This window comes from Gossypium raimondii, chromosome 8, assembly GCF_025698545.1.
Source record: "Gossypium raimondii isolate GPD5lz chromosome 8, ASM2569854v1, whole genome shotgun sequence".
NCBI classification, from domain to species: domain Eukaryota; kingdom Viridiplantae; phylum Streptophyta; class Magnoliopsida; order Malvales; family Malvaceae; genus Gossypium; species Gossypium raimondii.
In genome coordinates, this window is record NC_068572.1 from 43,168,946 (window position 1) to 43,181,463 (window position 12,518).

The window sequence follows — 12,518 nt, forward strand, 5'->3', positions numbered from 1 at the left end:
TCTTAAAGAAGAGAATCAAATATCAGAAGCATAATTGCACAATATACCTTTCTCAGGTCTTCCTCTTCGTTTCGTAGAAACTGAAACTGCTGGAGAGAATAGTGAGAGACGGACAAAGAAAATAATGCAAAAATGGATCAGAGATGGAAGCCTAAAGGGCGTGAGCGATTGGGTACCGAATTGTGGTTCGTTTTGGAGGTTGGAAAAAAAATTTGAAGTGTGGAAGTTGTTTTAGAATAGGTCTCAATACTTAGTTTATCTACGAAATTGCCCCTCGTCGTTTCGTGCCCTGGGTGACAAGTTGGAAGTTCATAATGTATGGGCGTTTTAGAGATTAACAAAATTGTTTGTGAACTTCTTTCAGTTTTTGGTGGCGAGAGGAGTTATCGTGGGACCTTGGAGGCCGTTGGCTTTGGGCGCCAAAGGGAACACAAACAAACCCATAAACTCTTCCATTTTTCTAAAAAATTAAAACAGATAAAAAATTTTAAAAATAAATTTATTAAAAAATTATTTTTCGATGAAAGTATAAGATTTTATAAAATTGCATTTAAAAATTCCTAAAATTGTAGAAAATAATTAAAATTTTATAAAAAAAGAATAAAATAAAATTTGAAACCCATGAACTTCAGTCACCTTAGATGTTGTTTACAGTTTGAATGTTGCTTATGTCCGGGAACGAAGTGCACTACACACCTGTGCATCACAGATTTGACTGGCCTCATCTCTATAGAAGCTATAAAATAGCTCTTCATGTGTCTATTAATGCATGGTATGAATGGAAATGGATAAAAATGAGGGATAGAGTCAAAAGAGGTCAATTCACCCATTCTAAGGTCAAAAGTTGGACAGGTAGAGAGAGTCAGGACTATTGATTAGTGAATTAGGGTTTTGAGTGGAGAGGAATCCCTTTACTAAGTGGTATCTTGGGGTACTTATAAGAGGGGTAAGGGCCCAATGAAGGGTCCAACCAGGTCCAAATTGGGGGATATAACAATAGTCCCCCTCCTAGTCGAGAGATAGGTTAGAAAGTGACCATGCCTCGAGACTATTTGTAAGCCACCCCTGTAGGTAGTAGTAGTTGTAAAAAAATGGGTGGTAAGTTATAGGGAACGTACCCAAAAATTGTCTTGTACTTTTATAGAGGATACAATTATTAGCCCTACGACTTGGGAATATATGGTGTCTTGTGAGGCTATTGAAATTCATTTGTACCCTTAATAATGCATTGGCAGATGGTGTTTCTATTCATGGTTGGTTCGTTTAAGTTTGCTTTGTGATTTAATGGGTGGTATGCTCATTGGCCCGACAATCTGAAAATGCATAAAATATACCCGAGTGGTGCAATTGTCAATATAGAGGGATTAAATTTATTCAATGGAGACATGGCATATGTATATTGTGGATGCCATAATTGTACATGTAAAATAGAATAGGTTCAAGCCATCCGTTTGTTGGTGCAAGAAATGCATATTATTCATTGGTGTAACAATATAAAATGTAGGGTACAAACTGTTCGTTGGTAATACAAAATTTAATAAATGCATATTATTCATTGGCGTAAGAAATACGTACTATCCGTTGGTGATATAAAACTTAAGCGGTGCAAAATCATTCATTGATGATATAAAATGCAAGAGGTGTAGGTCGTCCATTGATGATATAAAATGGAAGAAATGTAAATTGTTCATTGGTGATATAAAATGTAAGTAATGAATATTTTCCGTTAAAATATGAATGTAAAGAATGTGGGCTATACGTTTAAAATACATTCTCGTTTGTAATATAAAACGTAAGAAATGTATATTATCCATTGCGCAAGACATGCATAATGTCCGTTAAAATGTGAAGGGGAGAATTATTCATTGTTATAAATAATGACAGCGAATGTAGCTTTTGGCTTTAGTTTTTATTGAGTAATATTGAATAAGTGTTTTCAAAATGATGACGGGTGTGGCAACCCGACCAGGTTGTTGACAAGTATGGTGACTTGACTAGGTTGTTGACGAGTATGACGACTCAACCAATAAATACAAGGATGACAGATGTGACGACCCAGCCAGGTTGTTGCAGGTATGGCGACCCGGCCTATAACATTAGCCTGGCGACCCCTTAGTGTTCGAATACTTTTTATAGAAGTGAGGCATATAAAGTTATGAAATAATTTTTTTTTTGTAATGAAAAACTAAGTTCAAATTAAGTAGGTATTAAATTCGACTAAGAATAAGAATTCTTTGAGTGCGTCTTTGGGTGAAATCTACATCAGACGAGCTTGGTGGTTTGGTAGACTTTTTTGAAGAGTATACGCCACCTAGCTGTTAGACAAAATGTTAAACCCTTGGTGTTAATATCTTATTTTTAAAGAATCGTACACTTTATTATTATTTTATTATCCTTGTTGAACAATCTGGTTAAACTAATGAGAATTTGGTTAGTATAAGACTAAGTTTCTGTAATCTATCAGACCCGTATTTATGAAGAAAGAGAAGTGCTTAGTCACAATGAACGAGGGGTTTGGAGGGAAATCAAACTTATTCACTAAGTTTTTCCTTTTGTGTATATCTGTATAAAGAAAAATTTGGCTTATTGAGCAAGTTTTATGCTTTATTTGGCAACCATAATTTCTTTCCAAGCTTTCTCTTTAATTTTTCTCTATGAAAACTCTAAACTTAAGATTTGTTTGAAGACTTGGGTTCGTTGTACTCAGCCAACTCCACCATTGTTTGGTACTTGGTAAATATCAATGAAACTCAAGTTATTTTCATGGTTATTTATGAGGCTTTAGGGTTTTATGCTTTAGGGTCAGTTTGAGTTGTAATAAAGGAAACTTTCAGATTTTGGTTTCCTGTTAATATTCATATTAAACTTGCTTAGTTTTCCTTGTAAAATGATTTGATAAGTTAACTCTTTGTATTATAGCTCAAGAAACTCCTGAAAACTCTCATGATAAGGGTAAGAGTCCTGTTGTCTGACCTTGTTGCATTGTTCTGTTGAGTTCCTTCTTGCTTCCATGTGTATGTATTATGTTCTTGTTTATGTTAGATTGAGGTAAACACTCTTATCCCATGAGATGATATGTTTGTGCATGAGTAATAAAAGTTTGTGGTTTGTTGTTTGTGTGAATGGAATAAGGGTTTTTCTTCATGTTTAAGCTATCACCCATTATTTTTGGAATGAACAATATGAACTGAGCTATGAAAATGAAATCATGGCGATACCTTAAATGAAATGAGCATTGAACTGACAGATCACGATACATGAAAAGGGATCATGTGTCCTTTGGTAGGGAAACCTCCTCTGGATATACTAACATCTAAAATGAGAATACTACACAAAATATATAGACTAAAGAGGTGTCTGCAAGCATACGGGTCAAGTTGTAAGATAGTTACAATGAAGTATGTAAGTACTCTGAGGATCGTACTTAAGGGAGGCGAATACTAAATTAATATTAGCCTAAACACAAATAGATGTAATTAATATTTTAAATAAATCATAGTATGATAAAACATAAATGAGAGATATTTGTGTTTTTTATAATTTCATAACTGAAATAGCATTAATAAAGAAACTTTTGGAAAACTGACTTATAAACTGTATCAAATCTTAGTTATGGATGATTAACTTGCTTTGGTGGTCATAACTAATTTCAATTTCGGGTTTCTATTCAATCAAATTCTCATTAACCTAGTAGGATCACTAAATTAATGAGTTGGTAAGAACTACTTATCTCTCGACCTCACAGTCTAAACCGGTTTGAGGATAAGGTGTTCACGGATAGGCCATACCAATTTTGGGTTAAATCGCACCTAAATAACTTCCTAGGGTCGCCAAACCTAGGGTTTAAGTTTTTCCTCTCCCAAATAGCTGATCCGTTAAGAAAACCCTACATAGTAATCAGTTAATCACAACTCCACTCGCTAATCCCCCATAAGAGGATTAGTTCCTCATGGATCTCATGAAAACAATAATCTTGACAAATAAGATATGCATAAAGAATAAATCAAGAGAAAGGTTTAAAGAATCTTGAATTATATTTGATTGATTGTAAGTGCAGAATCCACAAGATTTGTTCTAAGTCAACAAAGCAACTTCTCCAAATAGCCCGAATACGAATAACTGAAATAAACCTAAAACCTAAAAGAAACGGAAAACTAAAACTAAAATTACAAGGAAAACTTGAGAATATCAAAAGTTGTCCTTTAACAAGTGTTTAATAGCCTATTTATAGAGTTAGGGTTGTTGTCATCCGCAACCCTAGGTCAGTTGACGCTCTCATGTTTAACTTTTGATTGTGCAAACCGAAACGCCCCTGACTCGTAAGTATTTCCTGTACAGAACTGATGTCGTGACACCCTAATGCTTGTGTCACGATATCAAAGGCAATATGCTTAGGTTCAGGGTAGCTTCAGAAGTGTGTCATGACATCCCATGGCTGTGTCGTGACACCAAAGGCAGCCTCAAGATTCTTGCATTCTACTCCCTACGTTGTGACATTGAACTTCCTGTGTTGCAACACAACAATCAATATTGAGTTTGCACGCCCTTGAATGGTCTCCTACACACTCACTTAGTACGTTAGCTCGCCTTTAGGCTTCATTCAGCCCCTAAGGTCAATAAAAGACCCAAAGTACACTTTTTATTTAATTTAAACTAAACTATAAAAACTTAACTAAAGCATAATGAAAATGCTTGTATTTAAGCTCCTTAAGTGCAGAAACTAGTTTAATCTACTACACTGCATTACAACAGATCAAACTTCCCCACACTTAAGTCATTGCTTGTCCTCAAGAAAAACAACAACAAAAAAAAATTAAAAGACAACCCTTGAGCAAGTATAATACAAACATTGGTTTCAGAGCACATAACTAGGCACTTTATATTTTCACATAATCTTGACCTGATATATAGCTGACTTACCATTTCTGATATCAAACACCTAAGTTCAATATATTATAAGGTATACAAATATTAAGGTTTCCAAACGTATGAGTCCATCAATAAATCATACAGGTAATTTGATTATCCTAGCAGGATAAAAACAGTCGAAAATGCAATTGTTTAATATGATGTTAATTCATAAATAAGTCTACCTAGATCACATAGAAATTTTCGGCTTGTAACATTCTGAGGCTTAGGACAAGTATGAAATTCAAGAACAGTAAACATCAAAATAGATTCAAGCACGATACTAGTTTGGCACATCGTATTGTTCCCTATTCTCCCTTATTAGTGACCCTTACCCGTTCACCGCCTTATTTCTCCTTCTTTCACCTTTTTTATTTCTCCATATAGGAAGTCACATCACAATATAACAACTAAGACTATCTCACGAGTTTTTGTGCACTAATGAATGAGTTTTTCTATTTTTGTGGCATTGTCATATTTTTTCCTTTTTCAATATATCTCACTCACAAATGCTTTTACTTTTCAAGTACTTTTCCTACTCGTTTTAATTTTCTTTTTGAAATTTTATTTTGTTTTGCACATATTGGCTAACTTATAATTACTATATCATACGGTTTCTTCCTATTTCACTCTATTTTTACAAAATACGCCTTAATGTATCTACTTAATCCTTAATACGTATTGCCAGACGTCTATAGTCGTGCAGTTCAGGACCAAAAAAAAAAGAGTAAGCAAAAATTGATATTTTGGTTCGGGTTTTGTATGAAGGTTCATCAAGAAGTGTTTTTTAGCTCAAAAGTAGGTATTAAGGACGAAAAAACAAGGTTAACTTTTTGGTTCTAGGTGTATACCAAACAATGCCTTCGTTCATTGTAAACTCAAAATTATATAGGGTTTTTTAAATATATTTTTACCATATTTTTACTTAATAAATATGTTTATCTTGAGTAATTGTTTTTAAAAGAAGTGAATTTTACTTAATTAGTAATATTAGACATGAATTTATAAAGTATGTGAAATTGTGATTAATTACATGATTTTTTTGCATATTTTATATTATTTCATGTTAATTTATTAATTTGTGATTTTTCACTATGTAGGAGAACCATTGAAGATGTGATTAATATGAATGAAAGATGGACATGCACAAATCAATTCATGTGGATGGCAAGACCATGCAAACTGGGTCATGAGGTTGATAATTTGACCCAGTAAAAGATGTACTAAAGATGGACATGTCTGCTAAATTATTGGACTGAGAAACTAACCAATAAGAGGGAATTAAAGCCCAGTTTCGACACAAGTAGATGGCTGCCCAAAAGCAAGTTTTGAGGTATTTAATTGAAAGTCCTTACAGTTGGAAAATAATCAGAAATCAACCCAACAACTTTATTGTTGAAACCATCCACCCTATCTAATTAATAACCTTTGTTTGAATTCAAAATGATGAGACTAAGTCATCCCCTTTTCCATGAATTGTGGTCGGCCATATATGAGAGAAAATGAAGGAAATTAAATTCTATTTTTATCAAACTCTACCTCTTACCTTCACCTATAAATACCATACAAATCCCACTTCTCAAATCATCCCTCATCCCTCATCTCTTATCTCTCATTCATCATTCTCTTCCATTTCACTTTTCCTTTCCCTTGCATAGCCACCATCTCTCTTTCCATCCTTTAGCCAACATAAGCTTTGTCAAAAGTACTCTTTGGCCGGCCACCTTGAAATCTTTAGCAAAGAAGCATCAATCAAAATAGAGGAGCGCATTAGTCAGAATAGATTTAAAAGGCTGCTGAACTGAATAGAGTTTATTCTTTCCTCTTGTTATTTAATTTATTTATGTTTGCTATATTTTTATTGTTTTTGACATCAACTATGGTATTTTAAATCCTATTTTCTAGGATTATTATGTTAATTCAATAAGGTTTATTTTATTCATGTTTAATATGTTTGGGCCTCAGTCGATCATATTTTCAATTAATATTATAATGTATTTCATTCATACGTGATTGGGTGCATTCAGATTAGCTGAGCGATCCTAACCTGATGACGGCTAGTAGACACATAATTGAAAAGTGCAATGCTCAATTTAGATCATTAAATCCGACTACGTTGAGGTTCATAATATCTTTAGTGAGTTTTATTATCTTGCATAGTTTTTAGGTTTGTGTGATTAAACTGTTGCAAACGTAAATGTCCCTGTGACCTCACGTAAATGCTAAGAAACTCTTACTCTAATATGATCAATAAAATGCATATTTCACTAAGTAAAAGATCCGAGAGGACTTAATTTGGTTTCCAAACTCATGAAAGATCGAGTTGCCATGGAAGTATTTCCGAACATTGTTAAGCATGATAAAGTAAATTGATTTGATTAATATAATTATCTTAGCTCATTTAATGTTGATTGTTTTTGTTGCTAAAGTCATTCAGTCATACATTTAGATAATTTGCATTTAGATTAGAATTGCATAGGGATCAATCTTTGCATCTAATTAATCTCATTTAGTTTAATCATCACTATCCAAATTATTGTGTTTTTATACCAAATTATGAATTTATAATTTTACAAATAATCGATTAACATACACAGTCCTTGTGGAGACGATAACTCATTTTACTTACTTATTACTTGAATGACTGTACGTACTTGCAAAAATCACATTACAGACATCCATAGGCATTTCAATATTCACAAATTTAATCAATCAAACAATAAAAAATTCAACCATCTATCATACATACTAGCATGCTTGTTTCATTGTATTCTCTATATCATTTGGTACATTCAATTTCTTTATGCTTACTTGCAGTATAACCTATAGAACTTAGTAGTCTAATAGTAAAAAATTTAAAATCATTTACTATCATGGCAAGCTTATAGTAAATACAATCATCCTATAGACATGCTCCTAACCAATCACTTGTATTTCTACAAGCTCAAACACACAATTTACAACAAAAATTAAAAGAAAAGCAAAAAAATTCAAACAAATTTTCTATGTTACCCTCCACACTTTAGATAACACATTGTCCTCAATATGTAACCCTGAAAAGACAAGTAAAAAAGTTACCTGATTGATCGTAGTAGTTCCGTAATCTATTGGTGGGTGGTCCCTTCCATTTTTCATTGAAAGCTCTGAATTGTTGTGTTTCTTTCGTATAGGATTCCAATATAGAAAATGTAAAACAGAAAAATAAAACAAATAATAGTCTAGTTTTAATCCAATATAGAAAATGTAAAACAAAAAAATAAAACTAATAATAGTCTAGTTTTAATCTTACTCCTAAAATCATAAAATTATTCTAAAATTAATTACAGTCCTTAAAAAATAGAATTAGTATCTCAATCATCTTCCTCCTCCTCAAAATCGATCCTCTCTTATTCCTCTTCTCCTTCCTCAACCTCGCTTTCTTCCTCTTCATCAATTTCTTGCTCCTCCTCTTCTTACTCAGGATGCATTGGGCCGAACATATTCGAAAAATAATTGGGAACTCTAATGTTATTCTCTCATGAAAATTCTTGGAAAACTAGGTCTGATTCTTTCATCCAGTGTATCATCCAATCCAATTTTGGATGAATGCTCTCGCCAATTTCTTTTCGAGTTGTAGTATTTGCTTTCCTTTGAGATGAGACTGGAGTAAGTGTATTCTCTTATTAGTGTTTGTTCCATTTTTTTTGTTTTGTACAAGGCTCCGTGTACTGCATACACAGTGTGTCTCCTATCATGCTTTTAGATGGCTTTATAGATTGCTCACTAGAAACCATTTGGACGCCTGCTCTTTTACACAACGCCATCCCTAAGTGGGGAGAGAAGATCCTGACTATTTGGTTGCTGACGCACCGTTTCATATATTGATATGTCCCGATTCTGATGTATACTTGTTTTTTTTTCTATTAAATAACATAAATCAAAACTGCTCTAAAAGTATTGACATTAGAGACATTTAAAAGTAGGAGCAATTTGAGTACATAAAAACTGGATCCAAATTTTTGCAATAGGAAACATTATCATTTGATTAAAAGATGTAGGAATATCAGTACCTGGTCGACAGTTCCATTCACCCCTTTTTTCTATTAGGTAATTTATAACATTATCCATATTTATATCTTTAAAATATTCTAAGTCTGTTTCTTCCACAAATTCTTTTTCATAAAATGGGGTGTTATAAAATTCACATATAACTCGAGGGGTGATTCTCACTTCTTTTCCTCGCACAAGCATTGTTTCCTACGTGGCACCTTCTGTCTTTCTAGACACTTGGTTCCTAGGAGATGCATAAAATTCCTGAACTACTGAGACCACAGCAGAGTCTTTCGGGATCACACAAAAATGTTCCAATCTATGGTATTAGGCTAAGGGCCAAATTTCTTGACATAGTGTCATTGATGGTTCAAACCCTCGTTCTTGAATAAATGTATTTCCTTGAATTTCTAAAAAGTATTTTTTGACATTTTGATTCGAAAAATTTGAAGGGTTTGAAACCATTGATGTTTCCAATTCTCTAGTTCTCCTAGATTTTCGTTGAGGCATTTTCGATAGATTTTCTATCTAGGAACTAAAAAAAATCAAGCAATATATCTAATGGACAGTAGAAATAAGTTAGAAACCCATAGCCTCGATTACTTTCTTTAGATTCCTTAAAAAGCCCTTTGTTGTAGTTCCTTAGATGTTTCTTGTTCGTTCTTGTACAAACTAAAAAAGGAGATTGAAAAAGTAGGGCTTTAGTAGAAAAAGGTTATTTATGGTTTTCTGATATTTGGGAGGTTTTGAAAGGTTTTGAGAGAATTGGGATAGTTTGAAGGTTAAAAAGGTTTTAGGTTTTAATTAAAAGGGTTTTGTGATTGAAGAAGGGTATTTTAAAAGTTTAAAATCAGGTGAATTTAAGGTTTAATTAATCGGGTTCCGTAATCGAGTTGGGTCGACCCTGCAAAAATTAAAAGGGCTCTGTGTCGTAACACAGAGGTGTTGTGTTGTGACATCAAGATGATTTTCTAAATTTTGTCGATTCTGGACACGGTGTTACGACACGAGGGTTTCGTGTTGCAACATGGTGGTGTCGTGTTGCGACACTGACTCTATTTTAGCCAAAACTTCTATTTTTTAAAATGTCTCAGTTTCTATTAAAACAAAAATTTAACAATAATCAAAGTATAAACTAATTAATTATTTAAAGATGCAATAATATACATAAAGTTAAAATTTAATTTAAAATGTTAGGTCTTGCTGCTGGATTCATGCGTCAGCTCGTTTAATGCTCATATGGACCCTCTTCTAGTTTTGGTTCTATAAGAATTGGTCCAACATCCATCATGCCACTCCACCTTCTTTCGTTTGTCCCGTCTTTGAATTTGCCTTTCCAGTATACATTAATTACATAAAACACTTTCCCTAACTTAGGGTAATTAGGGATTCTTATAAATATTTCATAATAGGGTTTCCCTAAATTTTCCTAATTTCCCCCATTCTGTTGGTGGCAACATTTAAAAGTTTTTGTCTCACCATTGATCTTCATTGTTAATTTATTTCTTTCCAAGTCAATAGTGGATCATGATGTTGCTAAAAAAGGTTTTCCCAATAGAATGTGTATTTCACAGTCTTTCTCAAAGTCTAAAACTATAACATTTGTCAAGATGATGAAGCTGCGCACCTCAACCAACACATCTTCCAATACTCTTTTTGGATGCACTGAAGATCTGTCAGCTAATTGTATTGTGATATGAGTATCTTTAAGGTCCTTTGGCCTGAGTTTTTCATATATGGATAGAGCCATTAAATTAATGCTAGCTCCTAGGTCACATAGAGCTTTACTGAAGTGAATCTCCCCTATCTCTATAGGAATTGTAAAACTCCCTAGGTCTTTTAGCTTTGGGGGAACTTTTCTAGATATTATCGCACTACATGATGCATCTATATTAACCTGCTCTCCTATTTTAATCTTCCTACTCCTAGACATGATTTCTTTTAAATATCTAACATATTTGGTAACTTTTTCAATTAAGTTTATCAAAGGCTGATTAACACTTAGTGATCTAAATAAGTTTAGAAAACTTACAAACTATTTTTCATCCCGTTCTCTTTTATCTTCCAACTGTGAGGGAAACGTTACCTTTATTAATTCAGATTCTCTGTTTGACACTTTTTCTGGTTTAGCTACCGGCTTGGCTACTTTTTTCTGGTTACGCTTCTACATCAGCTTCTTGAGGATATCCTTGAAGATATTAAGATTCCTCATTTATCTCCTCTCAATTCAGGTTCTCTGGGCTACTCAAGACTTTGCCCGACCAGAGCGCGATTGCTTTTACGTGCTTTTTCATTTCTCTCTAAGGATTATTCTCAGTGTTGCTCGAGATCCCAATGCCAATTTGTCTATTTATGTCTCCCATCATACTCATCAATTAGCTCATTTGATATTCCAGCTTGGTCAATGTTTTTGTTGTATTGGTCATTCAGACTATTTCACTTTGGTCCCCATTGATTGCATTTCCCCCTTAATCCGATCTAGGTGTTGACCACATACAATATGGTCATTTGGTTGGCCCTTTCCTAGGGCTTCTGTAAATAAAGAGTTTGATAATTAGTATTTTTAATTTGGTTAGAATTATTACCTCTTCCTTGATTTTAGCCCCATCTTAGGTTCGGGTGGTCTTCCCATCCAGGATTATAAGTATTTGAATAAAGGTTTCCACCTTTATTCCCGATGTAGTTTACATCCTCGGTGGGATTATTGATGCAATGGAAGAGAGGTTTATCTCCTCCATATATTAATGATGCACTAGTCGAGGACTCTATACGGTTGAGTTTTTCTAAAATCTGTTGGTATCTATCATCCTCCTAGACGGCTTTTACCATAGATGGTTTCTAGCAGTATGTATAACGTTTATTTGGCCACTATTAGGAATTCATTGCCATATTTTCTATCAATTCATACTCATCTTCGTATGTTCTGTTAATCAGGGCTTCTCCTACTGCTCTATCTAGCTTTGAACATGCGTGTGCATCCAACCTATTATAGAACATTTGCAGTATTAGCCACTCAGGTAATCCATAGTGTAGGCATCTTTGGATCAACATTTTAAAGTGTTCCCAAGCTTCGTGAAAACTTTCTCCTTCCAGTTGGTTAAATGTTGCAATCTCCCTCCTGGATTGGACTATTTTTCTAATAGGGAAGAACTTTTGTAAGAATTTTCCTGCAAGTTCATCCCATGTCATGATAAATCTTGGTGCCTGTGAATTTAATTAAGAGAAAGTGTTATCAATTAAGGAGAAAGGGAACAACCAAAGATGAATGGCGTCACCAGTGACCCTGTTATTTTTAAAAATATCACAATGTTGAAGGAACCGCTTTAGATGTTGATTTAGGTCCTCCGTCATTGTGCCTTTGAGCATAAAATTATTATGGATCATGGTTAGTTTTATCTCGAAGTTGTTAGACGTGATGGCTGGTCTTGTGATGCTTCTTTGAACCATATCCAGATTTGCTAGTGTATAGTCCCATAGGGGTATTTCGTTTCGCACCATAAGTACGCTTGTGGGTAGCTACGATGGTGGTGGTAAGTCCTTTAGGTTATTATTATTAATCTCGTCAAACAACGAGTTGTCGT

General features: G+C 33.8%; 1 non-coding gene across 1 annotated transcript; it reads left to right on the plus strand.

The window, feature by feature from the left end:
* The first annotated feature begins 11,956 nt into the window (after nucleotides 1-11,956).
* Nucleotides 11,957-12,062, plus strand: LOC128032252 (small nucleolar RNA R71). Its single transcript, XR_008188380.1, has one exon. It is a non-coding gene; the product is annotated as a small nucleolar RNA R71 (small nucleolar RNA).
* The last annotated feature ends 456 nt before the right edge of the window (nucleotides 12,063-12,518 follow it).